Genomic DNA, 23,749 nt, shown 5'->3' with positions numbered 1-23,749 from the left:
AGTTCAATCACAAGCCAAGACAGCGAAAAAATATCAACTAATCAAAATGTCACACTTTCCATGCCCGAAAAAAAAGTAAAAATAAAAATCTGCTGACAGCTGACAAACCAAAAAAGAACCAAAAATCAAAAGCTAACGAAAACAGAAGTCGAAGAATTATGAGAATGCGACTTGAAAGATACCCAGCGATATTACATTTGATATGAAGTAGCATATAAAGAATATTAGAAACTATAGAAAGCATAAATATATTAAATCCTTTAATAGATTTATATTTATGTATTTTTTGTTTGTTTTCAGATAACTCTCTCTATCAGATCACTTTAGGCCTATCTTTCTGTCTCCTCTTGTGCTTACAGGGTATCGAAAAATCAAAGCACATATGTAGGTTGGAGGGGCGACGGCGACATGAGGCGCTTCACATTACAATGAGCCATGGAATATGCCAGCAATTGCCGCTAGGTCCAAGAGATGAACATCAGCCGGCAGGCGGTGGGCAGCAGGAGATGCGGTGGGGACCAGAGCTAGGCGCGACGAGATACTCAACGTTCAGATTACAGCGGACAGACGACAGCAGCTACAACAACGACAATTGCCTCAACTTTGGCGTTAATGAACATGAGCACACTTCAGCGAGCACTCCCCGTATGGCCAGAGCCATAGTCACAGTGAGACCCGGTGACAGACAAACCGGACAGACTCGGGCCATGGCGGCATAATGAATTGAAGTGAGGCTGTGTGTGAGTAGTGTAGGATGAGAGGGCCTGGAGGGGGTTGCAACTGTGAAAAAAAAGTACTGAACAAAAAGCATTTTAACACATAATAATATGAAAATAATTGAAGCAATTACAAACGAGTGTGTGCGAGTGCGTGTGTGTGTGTGTGTGTGTGTGTGTGTGTGTGTGTGTGTGTGTGTGTGTGTGTGTGTGTGTGTGTCTGTGTGTGTGTGTGTGTGTGTGTGTGTGTTTATCTCGGACTTGAGTGACAGTTCACGGCATTGCACGATCATCGCAATTAGCGTTAGTTTTAGTTTCCTTATGATGCCCATATATACTATTTAACACAATTGTTATATAAAGATTGTGCAGATCTTAAGTGTGAAGAAGATGAGCTTGACATTTAGGAGACAGAGGAACTTTAGTGTGGAAGAATACATAATATTTATATATTTTTTTTATTAGTTATGTTAAAGTTTCCATTCGACGCCCATCTATACTATTTTTCTCAATATATATATAGATCATTATGAATCTAAAGATAAGCATTATAAATATTTTTATTAAGGAAAGTGAGAAGTCTTATGGGACAGAAAATAAAGTTAGAATATAGATAATAAAATATACACATAATATTTTCTTTTTATATTATAATTTTATTATAATTATGTTATTTATAAATAAAAATATTATTGACAGAAAATTAATTAATTAAGAAAATATTATGTTCATAAAACATTTTTATTATTTATGTTCATGCACTTATTTTTTTTTTTATTCTATAATGATATAAGTGTTGTTAAATAGGGTTCATAGTTTTAATACTAAGCTTTCACAAGCATTACTTATAACAGTTTAACTGAAGTGCTGTCTGAAAATAAGCAAATGCTTAAATGCCTAACAGCATTAATCTTCAATATATCTGCATATTTCCCACTCTATGAATATTATGACATAATAAAAATGAAATAGCTTTAAAAAATGGATATATATATATAACTAATCTCTAAGATGCTTTCATTTTGCTGCATGTTACTCAACATTTTGCCCAACATTTACATCACCTGCCCAGACTCGTAAAGTGCAGATACAAATTGCGCTACTCAATTGCAGCTCAACTTCGGATATGCCATGTTTTTCACTACCACTAAAAAAACGCATCGATTACTCAGCAGCCAGAGCAGAGCTGTAGCTCGAGCTTTAGCCCCAGCTCCAACAAACTAAAGTAGAGACCGCAAATTGCAAACCACGCAAAACCCATTCAGTGCACACGTAACCCTTAACCCCTGCACCACCTACACGCACACACATATACACATACACTCATATTTGGCAGCTGCCACTAGTTTTAACTAAAAACACAAAAATCCATTTGGCAAAGCTTTTGCCTAAAAGGCATCTTCTCAAGTGTCTAAACCAACCAACCCTCAGAACCACATTTGCTAAAGCTGTGTACTCGGCTATTCTGGCTGCATTTTCAGCTTAAGCAAGTTTTTTATAACACCTGGAGAATGAGTGCAGCCTTGCAAAAGACCGCAAAAGAAATCGGCAGGTAAGAAATGAAATAAAAAACACATAAAAGAAATATGTTTTTCCTTGAGCTCCATTGTAGTCTTTGGACAAATATTTGTGCCATTAAAAATGTTTTTTCTTTTTATTATGATTTTTATGCCATCAGATTTTATATGGCCCAACTGATGTTTGATTTGTTGTGGGCTTTTTTATGCTTTGTTTCTGTTTTTTTTTTTGTTTGGGAACTGCCCCAATTGGTTTTGCATTGAGGGTGGGCAGGGTTTTTTTTTCATTTATTTATTATATAGCGCAAGAACAAGCGCGTATCTTTGTTTACTGCAGTTCGAGTTGGATTTTTATGGGTTCCTTCATTTCAAACTTGACCCAATTTATTATTTTTATTTGATTTTGGCTATTGACAATTACGTAAGACTGTCTGTTGCGGCAGTCAGCAGTCGGCAAGTCCATTGTAAAAACGTTTTCAGTTAGACACAAGATTTAGTCAAGGCCGTAACAAATCCCATTCCATTCACTCGTCTTACTCAGCGCTGCATATTGCGAAAATTCGATTTTGATTTTGTCGATTTGCTGGTAATTTTCTAGACACAGACAATGCACAGGCCGAGCCGAAAGAAACACAAAATGAACAATACATAATATATATATAAAACATTCATCGCATCTCTTCAGGCAAAACCAACAATAAATTGCCAATCGTCATGAAAACTAACGAAAAAATAAAAGACCAATACTGAAAATCTAAAAACCCCGCGAAGCGCAAAGCAATTAGACATGCAATACTCGAAAGTACTCGTAATGTCATATTTGTAATTAAAACTAACTTCGCTTTGCATTAACAAACCGTGAAGTTGTTTATTGAGATATCTCGCTGAGTGATTGGCATTTGCTACGTTGGCCAAAACGAAAACAACTGACAAATTGTAGCCTAGACTTAGCATAAATTCAGCTCAAGCAAGTTGTAATTGATTAATAAATTATAAGGAGAAGCTAGTCCCCAGGTTCATGTGGGAATTTATAAAAAAAGATTGCTTAGCAGCAATCAAATTTGAGTAGCTTAATATCTTGCTGTAATATGTCTTGAATTAATATATTTTATTAACAGATGTTAAAATTTTTGGGTCTGGGATTTTTGTGTTCAAATCTACCTAATATAGGATTATCTCTTAATTTGATGTATATTGTAGAAGTTTAAGTTGGATTTCTTAATTGTATAGGGCTTTTGATCAGCTGTAGGCTCTGAAATTGTTGTGAGTTTCATTAAGAGACTAAATTATAGAGATGAAAATATATTCAAGAAAAAAACGTGGTATATTATGATTTTAATAAATTATTGTTCATTATAAGTCAAGTCTTAAAAATTTTCCAATTTATCTGCCTGAAATTTTAATACTTTTCGCATAAATGTATTTTTGCATGGGCAAAATGTCCACACTATTGTGATAAACTTAAATAACCTATTCAAGATTTGCCATTTACCTTTTAGGGTCAACATTTTCCATACTACATTTTTTTCTACAAGTCGTAACCGCTCACTTAGCCCGCAAGACGCCCAAATTGACATTCATATGCGGTTCAAAAGATGCAAACTAAACGCTTAAAGCATTTGGAGACAGGTCATATATCAACTGGAGCAAGCGGCAGACAAACTGTCAGATGGAACTCTCTTTCACACACACACCACCTCCCGCTCGCTTTGTCGAAAAGCCAATGCCGCCAACGAGAGGCGCAAAAGACGAAACTCGTAAATAAAAATGTCAAATGAATTTCCATAAGAAAGCAAGCAGAAGCTCGAACTGAAAGTGGAAATTCGAGCGAAAAACGTAGAAAAGAAAATATATTAAATGGAAAATGAATGTATGAATGAATGATGCTACGAAATGTGTTTGTCAATGCATTTTGAAATGAAATCAATTACCAAATTCGTTGAACAAATGCTAACGAATGCAAAAGACACAGTTCAAAGTTGGTTTGTTTTGGTGCCACAAAAAATTTGCCTTGCCAACTAATTGGGAACTAAAGGGGGCAGCAGTTGCTGTAAGATAAATAAAAAAAACAAAAAACAAAAACAAAACCCTAACACGTTTTGACCACAGTCTTTGCTGGACTTTGTATTGGAAGTCGATCGAAACTTGCTAAACTGGCTTTTAAAAAACTTTGACTGCGGCTGCTTCTTGCACATGAGCACAGGCTGAAGCTGAAGCTGGGGCTGCAAGTGTTGCAGGTTTCTTGAAGATCAGGGTCCAGGCCAACTGTTTGTTGTTGTTGTTGTTGTTGTTGTCGTCGCCAAACGCATGCCTACTCCTTGCTGTTGTTGTTGTTGGTAGTGTATCGGGCACTTAAATGCTGATTGTTAAGGTTAATGCACTTGAGTTCGTTGTCGCTTCTTTGCGCACCAAAACTTGACTTTAAGTGCAGATAGCAGATTTAACAGATTTTTACGAGCATGCACCAATAAATGCTCGTAAAACTTAATTAAGTAAGCTCCATTACCCCCGCGTCTATGCGAAGACTAAATGCATGCAAAAACAAAAAACAAAAATGCAAGTTTTTGTTAACATTTTGTGCAGTTTTCACTTTAACAAGCGACTAACGCAGTTTATCTCGCCTCACAACAAAATTATTACGCATACGCAACGTTGCACAGCCATCGACTGCGGGCAATGTCACAAAAATCTACTCTCGGTTGTTGTTGTTGTTGTTATTTTTGACATGATGTGCATTGTGCACTTTCACTTGTTTGACAGCTGCTTAATTAAAGAGACATATTATTTAACTGACATCCATTTAGCGAAAGAAAAAGTTGACGCTGGTATTCAAGATTTTCAGAGATTTTTACCAAGCAAAATTATGAATATTCGAATGAGTTTTCAAGCGAAGGAAAAATAATGGGAAAATGTTATACTCTTATGCGAGATAAGTTAAATGATTAGTTAGATATCATGTAATAGTCAAAGCATGGCATAATAAACTTTCCTCGAATGAAATTTTATAAATAATTGATTAGTTAGGTATCATGTAATATGCCAAAAATGGGAATAATAAGAAATTCAAATAATGATTAATGATAATTGAGATGGCTTAGGCCAAAGAAAATCTATCTCAAATATAACGAACTATTATCTTTAAATTTAAAAACTCCAATTTTTGTTATTGAAAATTGAATACGCATTTTTTTTCACCTATCAAATTAAATATGAAAACGCTTTGCTTCAAAAAATTTTACCTAAGGTATATCGCTAGCCACGTGGCTTCTATTGATTTTGTACGAATAAATGAATATTTAATTCAATTTTAACACACATTTTTCTCACCTATTAAAATAAATATTGTAAACGCTTTGCTGTACCAAATACCTTTTACCCAATGTTCATCGGTAGCCACGTGGCTACGATTGAATTTATGCGAATAAATAAATATTGAATTCAATTTACATACAAATTTCTCTCACCTATTAAATTTAATTAAATTACGGATTTGCTGAACCAAATACCCTTTTCCTTACATGGGCTGTACATGGGCTGTCACAGTTTTTGATTTTGATTAAATTTTCTAAAATTTATAAAATTGCCTGTTTGTAGATCTAGCTTCACGCTGCCTTGTTCTGCATCTCTCTTAACCTCTATTTATATTCCATTTACAGGGCATCTAAACAGTTGTCAGTTTCATATAATATAAATGTTTACTATTTTATATAGATATTTTATATGCTATACAGATATTCCCTCGCGCATTTTCGTCATAATTGTTTTGAACTTGTGGAAGCTATATTTAGATTTAGATCGCTCTATGAACTTGCCCCATTGATTAATGCCATTAAAATTTTCCGTTCTACACATGCTTTTCGCATTAATTTTCCGCATAATTTTCGCTATGTTTATGTGATCCACGCGTTTCGCAACGTGTCTGTATACATTTTTAAATATTTTTGGATGGTCGTTTTATGCTTTTGCTTAAATGGGTCAGTGTTGTCAGCGTTTCTTTTTGATTTGGGTCAAATGTGTGTTGCATACGAAGCGAAATAAATCATAATAATAATAATTATTACCATTTGCATGGCAATAAAGGCCAGAAGACGCACTCCAAGAGGAAGTTGTTAATTAATGCTCGCAAGCACAAGAAACAAAAGTCCAAAAAAGAGCTGGTGAATATAAATTTTTTTTTGTGGGTTCTGCTTGTGGCTCTTGGTTTTTCATTTTTTGTATAATTTTTTTTTTTATTTCAATTAAAAGCTGGTAGCTTAGAATGCGGTTGGCTTATGGGTTTAATCATTGCTTGGACTCTGGTCTTAGCTGGCCATCATTCTTTGTCATGCACGAACAATTTGGTTACAATCGAGTTGTTGCAAAGGTCAGCAGAGGGTGTGACCTCTCTTTGGAGTGTGTAATAACAGTTATGGTAGAGGAGTTATAGAAGAAAAATAAACAGAAAGTAAAACCTGTTGCCAGTGCCTTTGCACTAAACAATGTTTGATATATGTATATGCAATATTAAGGCTTTTCAAGGAATGCTCATGTCACCTGTTTTACCTGTAATGAAAAGAATAGAAAACGTAAATAATACACAAATAAAAAAATGTTTACAATAGAAACTACAAAATAAACTGACAAGAGTTTATCAACAATATAATTACCCTATAATTCTCAACTTGTTTAAGACTTCGTGCAACTCAGGCAAGTCTTAAATATGCATAGACAGTACACGATAGAAAAGCAGCAAGAGAGAGCGAGAGAGAGAGAGAGAGAAATGAGCAGAGCCAGAGCTAGAGACTAAAGCAAGACATCTACAAAATATGAGGTAGACCTTGAGACGGACTAGTATATGGGTTAGCATTAAGTAAACTTATATTGTTTATTCAGTTTTAACCATTTTGCTATCTTATTCCTGATTAAAGTGCGGAAACGCTGTCCTCAAAAATTTCTCAAGTCCAAAAACAACTTCCTAACATCTATCGATTGCTTAGCTAAGCCCTATTGTTCTTTTGCTATCTCGACTAAAATGTTCTAGTGCAGCGGAACTATTCTAAGAAATCACTTCCTACTTTGCAAATTCAACGCTGCTTGACACTTTTCTATACGATTTATATTGATTGCCCGCAATTCGCAACTTCCGATTGTTCGTCATTTGGCTGACAGACAGGCTGTCTGGCCGCCGTCTTTTTGGCTGGCCGCATAACTCAGAGACACAAGACACACCTCTCAAACGCTTAACCGGGCTAAACAGAGCGCACAGCCGACACTTTTAAGGGCAACCAGGGTCGACTTGGCTATAAATACCCTTTAAGATGTGTGCTCTTTTTCGTCAGGCATTTTTTTTTTGTTTCTTCTTTTCTTTTTTGCTGTGGCATGCAATAAATTTGTGTGTTTTCTGGCCACTTGCAAGATGCGTTGACAGCTGTCGCGAGTTGTGTACAAGTATCTTAAAGACTGCAAAATACACACTCAAGATAAACTGATTTTCCTCCTTTACACATATTATATATATGTTATACCCGTTAGCGATGCCGTTTTCCTCTTCATCTCGAGCGACAATAGAAATCTCAACTTTTCACTTTTCATTCATTTAACAGCCACGCCTCTTAATTGATTGATGGCTTCGTTGCGGCTAATCAATTATTAATTTGCAGCGGTATTTGCTGTCCGTCAATCTGTCAATCAGTTTGGCTTACATCATACACCAAAGTGTGTACAATATCATGTGCATTAATTACAGCTTGTGCAGTTGCATCAGTTATTAAGCAGTCATTGAACCAGCTGCGGACTCCAATTCCAAAACGTTTCCAGTTACCCGCCGCCCGAGACAAACAATCCAAAGCTGAAAATTTCACCCAATTTCCCATCCAATTGGCTATTCAATTTTCGTTGTCATAACAACAACAAAATCAGCTTTTAATATATAATAATAAAAAGAGGCAGCATAGAAAAAGCAAAATGATGTCGGATAAAAGAAATAAGATAAATAAGAAAATTATCTACTCACTGTCGAAGTCTAAATACCCTTTTAGTGACACGATGAATGCTTAAAATAATATTATTTAACCCAAAAATATGAAGCAAATATGGTTTATGTTTGTGGATAACCAGAGCCACAAACCAACGAAAGACAGGAAGTTGGTTCGAACCGTCAGACCAAATTTCCCCCTTCAATGTGTTACACATCTTATTGTATAGTGGAAACACTCTTGGTAAGTGTAAAACACTGCAACTGGGCGCTTTTGATTTAACAACTGCCTGAAGCAGTTGCAGTTGCAGTTGCAGCCGCTGCAGCAGCAACTTTGTTGAGCAGCGCAATCAACTTTTTTACTGCCGCTGGCCACTGACCATTGACCAGCACCTCGACTTCGACTTCGACTACGACTTCGACATCCACATCTACTTCGACAACGTCATCTAGTTGGACGCGCTGCTTAATCATAGTGGAGCAGCTGCAGCCGAGGCTCCAACTCTATCAAAAGGCTCACTTCATTTGACCGGGGGCTAATTTTGTTGTTGTAGCCATTTGTTTTTCTCTTCATTTTTTTTTTCTACTGCCAATCAGCGCTGGGCTTTTGTCGCGTCCACCAATGCAGCTCCTACAGCTCCAGCTCCGCCCCCTTCTCCCTTCCCCGTTTGCTACTTCATTAGATCCGCTGTCAAATTCGTTGACTCTGACCTACGTTACGTTTCGGTCCGCGCTTGATTATAGACTCTCTCTCGCTCGATTCGATCTCTCGTTTCTTCTTATCGAGCCATGCATAATTTTTACTTTGAGGCAGCGAAAAGATCGGCCACGCTCGACTCTTAGTTTTTTGTAGGTCGGTTTTGTGGCTGTTTTTTTTTATTTTTTTTTTACTTCAATGGTAATTTATGTGATCCCAGCAAAGAAGCAAATTTAAATTTCAAATGCCAATTGAATTCGTAACGTTTGAAATGTTGATCCAAAAACAGTGGCAACTACATTGAATATATTTACATACGATCTGATGGGAATAGATATGCGATATATTCGAGAATATTAAATATTCCAAGTGTTGACAAATCTCTTCCAACCTTGCATGTCCTCAGATAATTATTAGTTCGTTGAATCGATGGAAAATATCATTCAGTTCTATTAGTTAATGTTCGGACTATGTTGGAATTACTTTTTGCTTTAACAAATGCTTTATGGCTAGCAGTCAATTTGTAGTAATTGAAAGAACTATCTGGGAATATTTTAAATATTCTGTGGGTTTTTTTTTACCAATTTTCTCCCTGATTAAGGTCTACATATTGCAATATTTGTATATTTAGTAAACTTCCCATTCAATGAATAAACACCACTCACAGTTTCTCTTGAATTGCACAATGTATGACTTCAACTTCCTAATTAGAATTCCCAGAAGCTGTAGTTAGCCAGTCAAGAAAAGCACATAAAATGCAACCACATGTGGATTTAGCCACCTCTTTGAGTAATTGGTAAACAAAGTGTTGGCCAAAAGTTGCCCATTTTGTTTTTTGGTCAATTGCTACCTGCTGGTAAATGATGCATAAAGTAAATAAAATAAATAACAGGCAGCCAGAACAGATCGTGGCGCAAGATCAGCTCGAGTGCCAGACGTGGTACGGGAACGACCCAGTGACCAAGTTATGTGTGTTAGCCAGGTCGATAGATGTTGGCCAAAGAGAAAGGAACTCGCATTCGGCGGCGATTGCCCCCGAAAGAATTTATGAGAGTTTTTTCGTCGAGTGTTGCGACTCGTCTTGTGTGTGTGTGTGTGTGTGTGTGTGTGTGTGTCTGTGTATGTGAGCTCAATATATAATGAAAGATCGTTCAGAGGAGTCGAAAGGCAGCAACTAGAACGGCAAACGGGAACAGTTGCTGCTGTTTTAGTGGCGCCCCCTGGCGGCCGAATTGTCATTGCATTGATGAAATGAAAAGCGCCTGCGCGAACGAGTTTTCCAAACGTATGTTTTTATTTTTCAAACCGACCCCCACCCAAACTGGCCCCCCCTCAGTGAAATCGATATCGAGAGTATCGACTGGCGTGTCTCTAGAGTTTTGCCTCGTCTCTGTCTTGCAAGCAGTAGCAAGGGGAAAGGGGAGGGGGCTTATAATTTGCTTTGTTTTCTCAGTGAAAATTGCAGCTGTCGAACATCTTCACTTTGCTCATATTTTTCGCGCATTGCCGTCTAATTAACGCTGCTTTCCAATTGTTGTCTACTGCAAACGGTTTCCACACGTCCCAAATTGTAAGCTATCCCCCCCCCCCCCTCCCTGACCATCCCTCTCTCATACACATCCCCTCCCCAGCTACACTCTCCTGGCACTAACCAACGAAATGAAATCAAACGAAATCTTTTACGCGCCAATTCCTCGCATACTTTACGCTGTTTAATCAGCACGTAAATGTTTCGAGTTTTTATTTTTAGCCCAAAAATAAAACAATTTAATTGAGAATGCTGCAATATGGCACACAAACACACACACACACACAGACACACCTTAGCATTGTATAATGGAAAACTTGGCGCAATGAAATTATTTTTGGGAATACTAATTGCCGCGTGCCTGAAATTTAAGTGCATATCAAAGTCAAATTTATAAACTTTTCATTTAATCAAACATGAAATGAAAACTATAATTCTAAGAGAATAACTGGGGAAAATGTAGCATTAAAAATTTCAAATTAAAAGAATCGTAATAATAATAAATATCGTTCCGCTGATAACTAAACAAGGTCGCCGGTTCAAACATGAGACTTAAATGAGCTATTTGCCCAACATCACATTAAATAAAAACTTAATTTTACATTTGAACTAAATATATTTCAATTGTTATAATTTTTATTTTTCTTATAAACTATTAAATCGGAATTATTAATACATGTATTTTTTATGTGCTCAGTTATATTTCCTGCGTCGCATACATTTCCTGTCCAATTTATATTAGCCTCTCCAGGCGTATCATAAAACTCTACCAATAATATGTCACAGCAGAAGTCAACACATTATAATATTCGGTTTCGTCTCACTAAACATCAACCATTACCATCTAGATGGAGCCTATTTGGCGTGCATTCTCAGGCTGGCAAAATTTATGTAAGTTCTCGTAGTCGTATATTTACATGCTTCAGCGAGCACTCGACTCAACTCTAACTAGCCTATTAAAATGTCTCCAGAATATGGTTCTTCATTTTATTATTCTATTTTTTTAATGGGTTTTTAACTCGAAAAACCGTTTCAGCAAACATTTTTTGTGGAAACATAATTTGATGTCGTTGATTAGAGCACAAGAGAGAAGGCGCAATAAAATGCGGTTCACTTTTTAATGGCAGCGCGGAAATAAAGCACATTATGACTCAGTACCGTGCAGGTCTCTATGCAGATTCCAGAGGCCAGGAATTCGAATTTCATTACAGACAGAGCATAAAAATTAAGCAGAGATAGTAACAAATATAACAGCAACAAGTGCGGCTGTGCCAGTGAAGTGTATCCCCGATTTAGAGATACCCTATACCCAGCTTCCATTTGCCTATGCATATATTTGCACTTATATAAACACGACTTTCTCTAACCTTAGAAAAATGCATTCTCAAATAATTTTGGTGTTTAGTGTGCGATAAAAATGGCATTTAAGAGTGCACTTATATACAACAAATCCGCAGGCTATATGTGTACACTCCGTGGGAATGTGGGTATGCACATAGAATCAAAATAATATACCCTACCTTGCAGCCTTTTTTTAATGAGTACAGGGTATCCAACAAGCCACAGCAGCCAGAACTAATTAACATGCCCTGGTGGCAAGTCGGGGGAGAGAGATTCAAGATTCTAGATGAAATATGTGGCAGGCGGTCAGCCACAGCTGGAACCGGGAAGTTGGGGAATTGGGGTCCCATCATCAGTGGGCCAGAGACTGCATATAGAGCGGTTAAGTGGTTCGGCGCGTCACGCTTTAACGGCTCTCTGACAACGGCCTAACACAAGCCCCTCTATGCAGCAACCCGCCCATGCATTTTTCCATAGTCTGTGGCTCAGTTCAATTGGCTGGAGAGTTGCTGCCACTTTGCAGCGTTGCAAGTTGTTGTTGTTGTTGTTGTTGAGTCGACCCTTTGACAACTTTTTGTTTTGTTTCGCTTGTTGTGCCGCATGTTCTTCGTGCTTCATTCGTTTGTGTGCTGTGTTTTGCTTTGTTTTTCTATCGGAAGTTGTTTTGTTAATTTATGACTTTTTCAAATGGAATTATGTCTCCCCTACACACAGGAAATGCAATTAGTTTTTTTTTCCCCATTTTCGGGGGTTCTGCACTTCGAACTTTGTTTTGTTTTTACCTCTTTTTTTTAGTGTAGCGGCTGATTTGTTTTTTTTTTTTTTTTTGGTGCTGTTTGACTGCATTTTGCTGTTTCCTGGTTTTGTATGCGTGTGGCCGAAATTTGACCCACATGTTGTCTTTTTAATGTTGCACATGGTTCTGTGCTGCCCATCTTTAAACATGTTTATGACACATTTGACAAATTAGTTGAAAATATACTACTTGACGTGCTGATAGATGTGGCGAGAGAAATAGAAGCAATTGATGTTCAACTTAGACAAATGACAGGAACATATGTGCCGCGGAGTTGGAAGAGTTATAGCGACAAAAGGGAAGGGGCTGAAATTAACTAATAGCACTCGGTTCTATATGTAGAACCTGCCTAAGTGTGTACAAATGGGAAATGCTTGAGATTAGAATGGGTTTATAAGTTAATACTTACATAATAAAGAGAGTTAATTAATAAATATTTAAAATTATGAAAAATTCATAATAATACCTCAGCTTTTTGCGATATATTTTTCGAACAGTATTAAGTAAGAAAGGCTCTTCATACAACTCGGTTTTCGATTAAATTAATTAGTGGAACAATTAAAGAATAATTGAGATAAAAAACAGCTAACCTACTGTAAGAATATATTCTCTAGTATTTAAAATAATTATTGATAATTCCATTGCAACTAGAAACCCAACAGAAATTTAGAAAAGAAAATAACAAGTCTTAATTATTTAACAGCTGCTAAAAGTTTGCAGAATAAAAATAATAATTCTTCAATACCTAGAACAACCGCAATCAACGCACGCGTTTCTATAAAATCTACCACGCAAATAGTTCGCTTAAAACTCACAAAAGCCTTGCATAGGCGATTAATTTGCAAATATTCATATCGAGCAATGCCCCATTGAGAGTCAACACCCTGAGACCAGAAGAACGCGTCATTTCTTTTTGATGATGATTTTTCGAACAATCAGTTTTATTTACATACAATTTGCGTGTTTGGTTTTCTCAACCCCACGGCGCATGTTCAATGATTTCCTGTTCAATATTAGCCGATAACAACGTGCGAAACGTCAGTTTATATGATTAATTCATGTTTTTCCAATACTATTTATTATATTTCTATATATAGATCTATGCCTGTTAAGCTTGATAATATATTTATGCGATATTATTAAACCTTGACCACCTTTGGCAGACCTTCGGCCGCATTTGCAGCGTCATCTGTGACAATTATCTAACACGATTACATCTATATATATATATATAAGGGGGATCGGACTATATATATGTATTTATATCTGCGTAGCCCCATCTAAATGAAGTGTCGTTTGCGAATTCTATATAGAATTACGTGGAGGCACATTCACAGCCGCCGGTGCATTTCGTAATCTTCGGACAAAGACTGCGATAAAGTTGTCTATACTAACAATCTGTTGAAAGGTTGGGGGCGTGGGTGTGGGTGAGGTTGAGGGTGGAGGCGCTGCCTTCTGCCAGTCTTTTGTTTAGTGTGTCAGTCTAAAAATACCAGACGTACGTCCATTGTTTCCACATGTTGTAGTTGTTGCTGCTGTTGCATTTTAATTGTGCATTTCAGTCTGTGAGCATCGCAATCTCAAGATACTCGCACTACGACTTTAGTCGCATCTATGCCAAATAGTCGAGCTGCCACGCCAAATGTCGAACTTTTTGGGTAAATGCATCCGATACGTGTATATATATATATAAATAATGCTTTATTTTTGATCTACTATAGAGTTGTGTGGAGTCAAAAAAGTTTGTTTGAAACTTTTAAGATCACAGATATATAATCCCTCTAAACTACCCTAAGTGAATCTTAACAAAACTCGGGATTGAAAGTTGTATAAAATACAAATTTGTTATCCTTTTTTTATTCTCTCAAATATTTGTAAGTAAATGTTTAACCACATTTCAACAACTCTCTTCAGTTAGAGCATCCAAATGTTACGCTGGCACGGTCATCATTTACGTATGCTCTTGCATGTGATATCTTTAGCTTAATTGTTGCTACGTGTATTTTGTTTGCTATCTTGAAGGTAATTGTTGCTTATTTGCCTGGCTGCCTGCTTGGCTGCCTCTCATCTCTCCGCATAGCCATTGTATAATGTCAATTACTTGTGATTTACGACAGTTTAATGATAGACGCAGGCCGACTCTGACTCGAACTCGGACTCGTGCTCGTACTCGCACTCGTACTCGGACCTGTAGCAGCTAACAATTCACATGATGCGAGTTTAGCATGTGATGGATGCGATATTTGGCCCAATGTTCTTTGCGGCTCAGCGTTGCATGTAATTGGGCCATAAAACTTAGCCAAGTGGCGTTTGAATTCGATGCTGGCACATGCAAAAGGGCCGTCCCATTAACTTGCCAGCGAGTGGGCTGGGGCTGGCGGGGGGGCCATAAAATGTCAACAACTTTCCACATGCTGCCGCATGGCCCGGAGGCGATCAGCGTTAAGCTTTGTGGTGTGACGCAATGCATTACAAAAAGTTAATTTCAAGTTTGTTTTTTTTTTTTTTTTAACATTTGCTTATTCATACTAGCAAAAGCTTTGCACAGGTGTTGCCGGCTAAACCAATCACACTAAATAACAATTAACCATATGGGGGAAAATGGCTTTTTCTTCTTCTGGCTTCGTTTCGTTTCGGTTTCTGCTTTTGATTTTGGACTTGGATTTGGATGTGGCCAGCTAAACATTTGCCAAACGACTATTTGGGGGAATGCCAAATATTGTCTTGAGTCAGCATTTGAAGGTGACAATGGATCGATAACTAAATTCTACAAGTATATCAATATTGCAATATATAATTTGTGACACAAAGGGGGCAGTATATTAATCAATGAGCTGAACAAACCGTGAAAGAACCCATTATTATATATGTATCTGATCTTCGAATTGTTTTCGATAGGTTATCAATGCTGACAAGGCAACATCATAATTTAACGATAGTCCAAATTATCGATATATATTTTAAGCTTTTTTGTCCTTGTCAATAAAAACAAAGAGTTCTAAATTTTGGCATAAAATCAGCTCCATCAGTTTTACAGATTAAGAAAAAATTTCTTCATTATGGGCCCATTGTTCACCTACTTCGTGTTTGTTATTTTATATTTAGGTTTTTTGTTGTTTTTTGATTCACACTAATAATTCAACAGGTTCTACTTTAATACTGCTACCCGTTGCTTTGGCCACAGAAACCTGACCGACCAAAGCGGCCACCAAGCGAATTCCGAAAGGGAAACGAACTCATTGAAATTCTTGACAAGTTACGCGCGCGCGAATTGGATAAAATAATAAAAGAACGCATAAGAGCGAGACGATAGATTAAAAAACAAACACAAAAATGAATCGTCAGAGTTGGGAGTGCGCATCTGTTGGAAGTGCTCTGGTCGAACTGGTGTCGACCCCATGTGGTGTTCTCTATTTTATTTTATTTTTTCAACTTGTCAAATGCCCGGACGCCCACACGTAGCATGTAGAAGCCGGAGTTTTTCTAGCCGTTTATCGGCTTGTCTTTCACGCGTCCAATAAGGCGCCGACAAGTGGAAAATTCGCTAAATAATATAATAAAATAATCCGCAGCCTAGCAAAAGCCCAGCAAAACGGCGGCGCACAGCGGGCAAGCAATAATACTGCTGTCAGCATAAAAGTTTTAATTAGAAAAAATATATACTATAGGCTTAATATATGCATGTGTATGTATGTGTGCGCTTGCATATGAAAAAGTTTTTCCTCAGTTTTACTGGAAAACCTTACAATTCGCAGCTGCCTTGAAAGGGCATACAGCTAAGCCAAACAAAAGCCCAGCTCAATGACAGCTGCTAGCAGCAGCCATAGAAAAGTATCTCGCGGCAGCGAGTATCTGTGAAGTTGCAAACAATAACTTGACACAAATATATTGGGTGGCGCGGGGCGGGTTGCTGTGCTGTGCTGTGCTATGCAGTGGATGGAGGGGGACAGACGCTGCCTGGCTGCCAAGTATTTATCACACAGGAAGCACTCATCATCGAGCGCAGTGCATTACACTTTTTGCATGCCAAAGCAGGCAGCTTGTGTCTGTCGCGTCGAGTTGAATGACCCAACGCGCCTTTCTATTACATTCTCAAAAGCGCTGATTAAGGAGTTGCCACTGCGAGTGCAACTGGCAACTGGGTCAGCAACTGCACTGTTGACTCTCGAGTCGGCAATATCTAAAGATATCAGCGACAATGCACTGATAAGGACCGACATGCAGTCTGTCCCTGTCTCGTACTTTGTAGTGAAATTATTAAAGTTTTTATCTTTTGCATTGGTATTTATGAAAGAATTTACTATTGTTGAGGACGCTATCAATTGCGGTCTATGGTCAGACAGTGGGTCAGTGGAGCAGTCAACTGGATTGCTGCTAGATAAGATCTGAATAAAATTTGTTTGCCATAAAGAAAATAGTAAGGAGGGCAGACCTAAGACTGTTGAAGACTATAATCAACACGGTGTAAGGAGAACATAAAACAAATAAACTCGAAAATTTATAAGTTAAAAGATTTACGTTTGAACTTAGGCTTAGGAAAATTTAAAGTTAACCGAGCAGATAAAATTGTTAATTTATATGATTTTTACCAGATACAATTAATATTGTGCCTAATTTTTACCATCCAATCCGAAACAACTTTTAATTTGATTAAAGCTTCATTAGACATTAAATATATAACCGCAAAGCCGGAGCTAAGTCATTGAACTCATGAACCCATGACTTCAGCGAATGACCCCTACACAAACTCTTGCATAAGAACTTGGCCATTCGATACGCCTACAAAGTATTTAATTAATTATAAAATAAATGTATATATATTTTTATATTTAAATTTTTCTTTTTAAATATTTTTTTGTTTCGTTTTTTGCTGAAAGTTGAACTCACCTTTAGACAGAAATGTTATTTGTTGCGCAATTGCCGCGACGTCTGTAAAAAGAAGAAAAATAGTGAACAAATATTAGATAAATGCCAGACAGGAGGTTACGAACCAACAGCAAAATCATACATATGCATCTACAAAAGAAAAAGCCTGCATAATGCCAGCTGGTTATTGGCTCTTAAAATTAATCAATGTCGTCATGCCATAAAGAAAAGACAAAGAGGAACGAAAACAAGGAAAACCAGCCATTACGACTACTCATTATCCATCATAAAGCTGACAACCCAACTAACTATCTATAAAAATTCTAACTGAACACATAACAACACCCCCATACACACACCGCTCGAAAGGCTAGAGGAAAACTTGTCAACTGTAACGCAGACAATCAACAGAAATGCATAAATTAATAAGGCTGGCAAAGTACTCGCTATATATATACATACATATCTCTCTGTATAAACATGAAATGTTATCGACTGTGACTAGCAAACGATGACCGTGTAATGAGTGCGAGAACGAGTACGTATAAATGCGTTATGAAAGTCAGGGTTAACACCCGGAGGGGGGTTGGGTACTGAAGGGCGACAGCACGCAGCTAATTTCATGCTCGGTTGCACAGTATCTTTTATAATTGATAGTAACATAGAGCGCAGCCCCTGTTGACAAAGTAATGCAGCATTTTACTCAGGACACAATAATGATTCAGCATGTGAACACAAATAAGGTAAGGCTGCAAGTTGGAGTGCTTTAAAATACGCACTGCGGTCACGACAGAGTTCTTTCAACTTTAAAACTTCTCCATTGAAAGTCAGATAAAACAAAGCTTTAGAGATTGACAATTCCAGCCAAAGTTTAAGTTGCAAAAGTTCACCCATAATTAATGAGTTCGTTGGGAACATTCGATAGATCAATTATTTATAGGTGCACCTTTGCTTTGGACAACTTTTAAGCTGTCTAGGGTCCTAATTGTAGACTATTTTTAACTGGGTTTTGTAAAATATTCAACTTGTTTTTAACTGCCTGATTGTAAATTTAATATGTTTAACTGGCAACAGATTTGGATACTAATTCTCTTGAAGAAACAGGACTTCACTACATATTAAATCGCTTTAAAACACCAACGTTTTTTTTTTAACATTCTTACAGAACTTTGCGCACTTAAATTTACAACTTATATTCCCAATATATATATAAATGTTGTTTTTTTTATTACCCACCAACATTTCTACAAATACGTATATTTATTAAAAGTAATTATTAATAATTTTACTCATGAATAAATTAAATTCGTAATTATTTACTTAGCCCACCGACTGCTTCACCTGGCAATCTTTGGTTATTTTTAAAGCGCATTTTAATGCTTTCCCTATATGAGCAACGTATAGATTAAATTTTTATTATTTACTCTAAGTTCTCTGTAAGTCTCACTCAATTGCCATTAAAACACACATGCACACACATCAACGGACCGCGTGTTGATGTTGATGACAATGGCAATTTGTAAATACGCATAGGCTCTGAGAACAGCTTAGTTCGTTAGTAACCATTGACATCCACATACATACATAGCTATGCAAAGCTATTCAGCAGTTATCTACAGTTGTTACAACAAATTGCCAATAAGCATTTTGCTACCCCTCAAGCTCCCTTTCCCTATATTGTTGTCGTCGTCCTTGCTGCCGTACAATGGCCTCTAGGGCCAAAGCAAGCACTCCCCGATTGGCTCTGTAGCTTCAGAATTTTTCCCGCGGCTGACACGCACTTTGCGTGTTGATTAAATAAATGCAAATTTGCATAAATTTGCCAATATGCAATGCAAATAAATAAGTAATCGCAAGCGTCTCTTGTTGATATTTGCTGCCACAACTCAGCTCAGTCAACGATGCGTTGTAATGCAAACACAAATTGATTCAGCTATTTTATTGTGGCTGTAAAAAGCGTAAGCTTTTGATTAGACGAAAGGCATGAAAAGAGCACTGATTCATGCAAGATTTCAGGTGGTGCTTAGCTCCGCAATATTTATATATATGCATTATACATCAAATCTAATCCTTGGCCTTGTCTGTCACTAGCTGATAAAACCACACCCAAATACCTCTTTAAAAGACGCATCGCTGCCTGTTCTGATGAGCTCAGCTCTTTTGGCGCTTACCTTGACCCAACCCCAGACCCAACCCAAGATGAGCTTAGTGCGCGTGCAGGCAACTTCTTGGCATGCATAACTCCGACCAAGTACTCGCGATTGCCCGTGGGGCATGTGCCGATCTCCAAATCCCAGCGTCCGCCTTCCGTCTGCTAAAGTGTAACTAATACGTAGCTGCCCTGGTGCCGGGGAGTACACAGAGTCGATGGACTGCTCTTTGATTAATGAATGCCGCTACTGTTTGATACACAAGAAGCAGCAGCAGCTGGCACTAGGCAAAGGCAGAAGGCGCGGGCAGTGGCAGCGGCAAGGGCGTGGCACACATAAAGCATAGAAATTTATGCACGTTTTGATTTGAATCGCTCGCGGCGTGATTCTTGCGCAGGTCGCCACAGATGCCGTATATATAAAATTATAGAACCAGAAATTATAAATGATGAGGGGATGCACGGAAGGGAGCGAATGAGAAGCCTCCGGACGAGACTTTCAGTTAATCGACTTTAAGTGGTCGTCAGCTCGCGTTTAAATGCTCGCCACAGTCTCTGTGCCTCGTCTTGGGGCCCATCGAATTAGTTGAGTCAGTTCAGCTTCAATGTTAAGCATATCATTTGTCTTTTTGACTGAATTGTTAACTTAGAATGCCGCGACGGGGGTCTGACTTGGGCATCTGACTCGTATTCTTGTTCGTATTCGCCTTGTCTAGTCATGCGAGAATGAGTCTAATTAGCGACAATCATTTCTATACCCTTGAAAAGATAACTATGCTATAATTTTGTTATGCGATATGTTGCATTCCGAATTTAAATTTACTTCAATAGAAAATTGAACAAAACATCTATCAATCTCACTCTATGGTTTAAGTATTAAGTATTATATTGTAGACCAGCCCAGTATTCGATCTGTTAGGGTATATAATATTCGGCAATCGCTGCAAACGTCAGCTTTTGTCTGCGATTAGCTCGGACTCAATGCCAGCCACTTGGCAGACTTAAACGCCCAGCACTTTACTTGACCAGTTTTGTATCTCACAGATACATTCCACAAATATACAGATAGATTGCATTAAATGTGCTAACATTTGTTGCAAAATATTCTGTGGCCGTTTCTTTTGTTGTTATAATTAAGCAAAATATTCAAATAAATTATCAACTAGAACAAATTGCTGTTCGGGCGTCAAAAGGGGCGCTGGCGTAGAAGGCGGGTGATATCTGTTGACTTGCCAGCTGCACAGTAGCCGCGAGTTCGTTCAGCTTTTGTGTTGTCGCATTGTTGCACAAAAATTTTACATGATAATAAATTTTGTGGGCTGCAAACAGCAGCAGGGGGCGTGCCGTCTATTGGTATGTGTGTCATGTGAGCTTTGCTTTTTGGGTGTAAGCCGTGCGTGTGTGCGTGTGTGTGTGTGTGGGTTGTGAACGGGTTGAGTTGGGTTGAGCAAACGCAGCGCAAGAAGATGTAGCTATTGTATCTAGCTGAAGATTCTTACAATAGCATAAAAGCAGAAGAAAAAAAGACTCTGTATAGTGTAACAAAAGCCAACAACTTAATAATAGAATGGGTGGAATTGGTTTGAGATTTGAATATGCCTAGATTGAAAGTGATATCCAGTAAAATTTTAAATTAGCATATTTCCAAGTACTGAGCTGTGACAGCTCTATCAAAAAACAAATGAAATTGCATAGAAAATATCACCAAGAATTAAGGAGAGCACGCGAAAGGTGACTATCGAAAGGAAGATTTGAGTTATGGATAAATTTATATACAGTACAAGCAAATGCAAAATACAAGAAAATCCCAAATAACATAGCAAGCCCTGTAATCGATTTAAATAAAGAAAATAAAAATCAAATAGCAGTAAGTTAAATAAACAAGGAAATTAAGTTTGAAAAGCTAGGAATTTTGATTAAGATAATATGTTGGATGCAAAGCCCAGTATATGTGCACTATAAGAATGACATCCTAGGTTATCGATAAATATAACTTAACCGATAATAGAAATATGAAATATTTAAATAGGTGCAAGAAATCATTTCTAACAAGTTAAACACCCTGCAATTTATTCCAAGGTTACAATTTATTGATAATACCTGAGGGATATCGGGCTTATTATTTTTAAGCCAAGATCAGCTGATTTCATTAATCATTCGCATTAAATTTCCGCACTCGCAAAGCTTTTGTCTATATAAAATAATAACCATATAAATATGGATAAAGCTCATTAGCGAACGCGAACGAATGAAATGCTTTGGCTTTGCTCCATAAAGACGCAACGCGACGCGGACGAGATGCATTTTCAATGTTGGTCACACTTTGTTAATGCAAATGCAAATACCAAGCCAGCGCCTTGCAAATGCTTTTCAATTGTTGTTGTTGGCATGTGCTTAATATGCAAAATATGCGTTGTGGCTGTTGTTGTTCTCGTTGTGGTTGTTGTTTTTGTGTGCCACGACAAGTTGAGCTGTCATTTGCGTGATTGCTCATGCAACGGAACAACAAAAGAAATGAGTTATGAATTGCACTTGTGTGTTGTGTGTGTGTGTGTGTGTGTGTGTGTTGTTACAAGCTGTGATAAATCTTGGTCAGCCTGGACCACAGGCATTTGCGGAAGTTGTTGCTGCCTAACCAGTTACCTGATAAGGGGTGCGCACCAAGGGAGCTGAAGATCTGAAATCGTATATGTATGTAAATATATACATGCATGCCCGTTGGATTGAATAATTTATCGAAAGGATTGAGAAGGAAGCACACAGGAAGCAGAAAACATCTATACTAATTAAGCTAATCAATCTATGATTTATTTAGGCTACTTCTGTGCAGTCGAGTCTTTAATAGATTGGAACATTCGAAGTATAAATGGAACTCTCTAAAGATCTCATAAAGAGATTCTCTTCTAAAATGTTATTTAAATTTATTTTTTTCTTTTAAGTTGTGATTATGCTATATAATATATACAATATAATTTTTGTGCTTTAAATATTAAATGCATATTATTTTTTTCTTTTTCTGAGTAAAAGTATATTTATATTTACTATTTTAATTTAATTATGAGGGCTTCTATGAATTAAAATTTTTGATTAAAATATTATTGATTTTTTCTTTGTATACAAGTAATTAAAACTACATTATGGTAATATTATTGTTGTTACTATTATTTTCTTTTATTGACACTTGGCGCCACTTTAGAACATCTTGTTCTCTTTAAACATCACAACGTAATTTTTATTGTTTTGAGTTCCCCCTTCTCGCAAACGGGTTGTCTTTGTAGCGCCGACGGATTCCATCAGCAAACAGCTGACATATCAAATATTTAATTATCGCATGCTTTTTGTTTTTCTGATTGTTTGTTGCCATTTCTTGTGTTATTTATTCTTCTGCTTTTTTTGTGAGTTTAGTTTGTTGCTTTTTCTGTGGTTTTACGAGCGTTTCTCGTGTGCAATAACCTTGCCAGACAACAAACTTGACTTGACATGGCAGCTTTACAAAAAGCAAAGCGCGAAATCTTAGATAAGCTGAAATTGCGCTTTTTTTTTGTTTTTTGTTTTTGCAGTGGACAATCGCGGCATGCATGAAAAGTATCTTCATTGATTGCTCGTTTTGTGGTTTAAGCACATTGATGTTTACATTTCCCCACTGTGATTTGTCAGCTATGCTGAATGTTTCAGCTTCCTACACAGACAAACGAACGAACTCACTCGCATACAAGGTTAACTTTCACGCGTCTCTCAAGTGAATTGCTTTGTTTCCTTTTGCAATTTTGTAACATACGTAATTCGAAATCGATTTTGATTAGCAATATATCTGTATATATATGTGTGAATAATGTATGGCCCCACAAGGTTGCACATGCTACTTTGTTTAAATGGTTCTTATCTCTATTTTGAGGTTTCAAATGAAATCCGAGACATATCATATTGCAATTGTAATTTTATAAAAACAATAGACATTGTAAGTAAATCGTTTTGCTTCTGAAATAGGAGCTATTAAATTTGCTTTCCTATTAAATGCAGCAACTTATTGCGCTGCAATTGGCTACAGCTGTATATTGTTAGATTTCTCAATTTCAATTCTAAGTTCTTACACACAGTTCGAATAAGCTGCCGAAACCTTCCGAGCTATTCTCGTTGATTGATTCGCTTTTATTAGGCCTCTCTTTGCAATTCTCATTTGCCTACT

The 23,749-nt window shown here is 37.2% G+C and overlaps 1 protein-coding gene across 3 annotated transcripts in view; it reads right to left on the bottom strand.

Moving 5' to 3' along the window:
• Positions 1-23,749, bottom strand: part of Dyrk2 (Dual-specificity tyrosine phosphorylation-regulated kinase 2) — a 73,956-nt gene that overhangs the window by 30,670 nt on the left and 19,537 nt on the right. For all 3 annotated transcript variants that reach the window (XM_032433126.2, XM_032433127.2, XM_070209474.1), the window contains exon 3: positions 17,436-17,477. The gene's annotated coding sequence lies outside the window, so the exon portion shown is untranslated. The remainder of the gene's footprint in view (positions 1-17,435; positions 17,478-23,749) is intronic.

Source organism: Drosophila virilis, chromosome 4 (genome assembly GCF_030788295.1).
Source record: "Drosophila virilis strain 15010-1051.87 chromosome 4, Dvir_AGI_RSII-ME, whole genome shotgun sequence".
Taxonomy (NCBI): Eukaryota; Metazoa; Arthropoda; class Insecta; order Diptera; family Drosophilidae; genus Drosophila; species Drosophila virilis.
The sequence above is the reverse complement of the archived record's forward strand: the minus strand, read 5'-3'. Positions and strand labels throughout refer to the sequence as shown.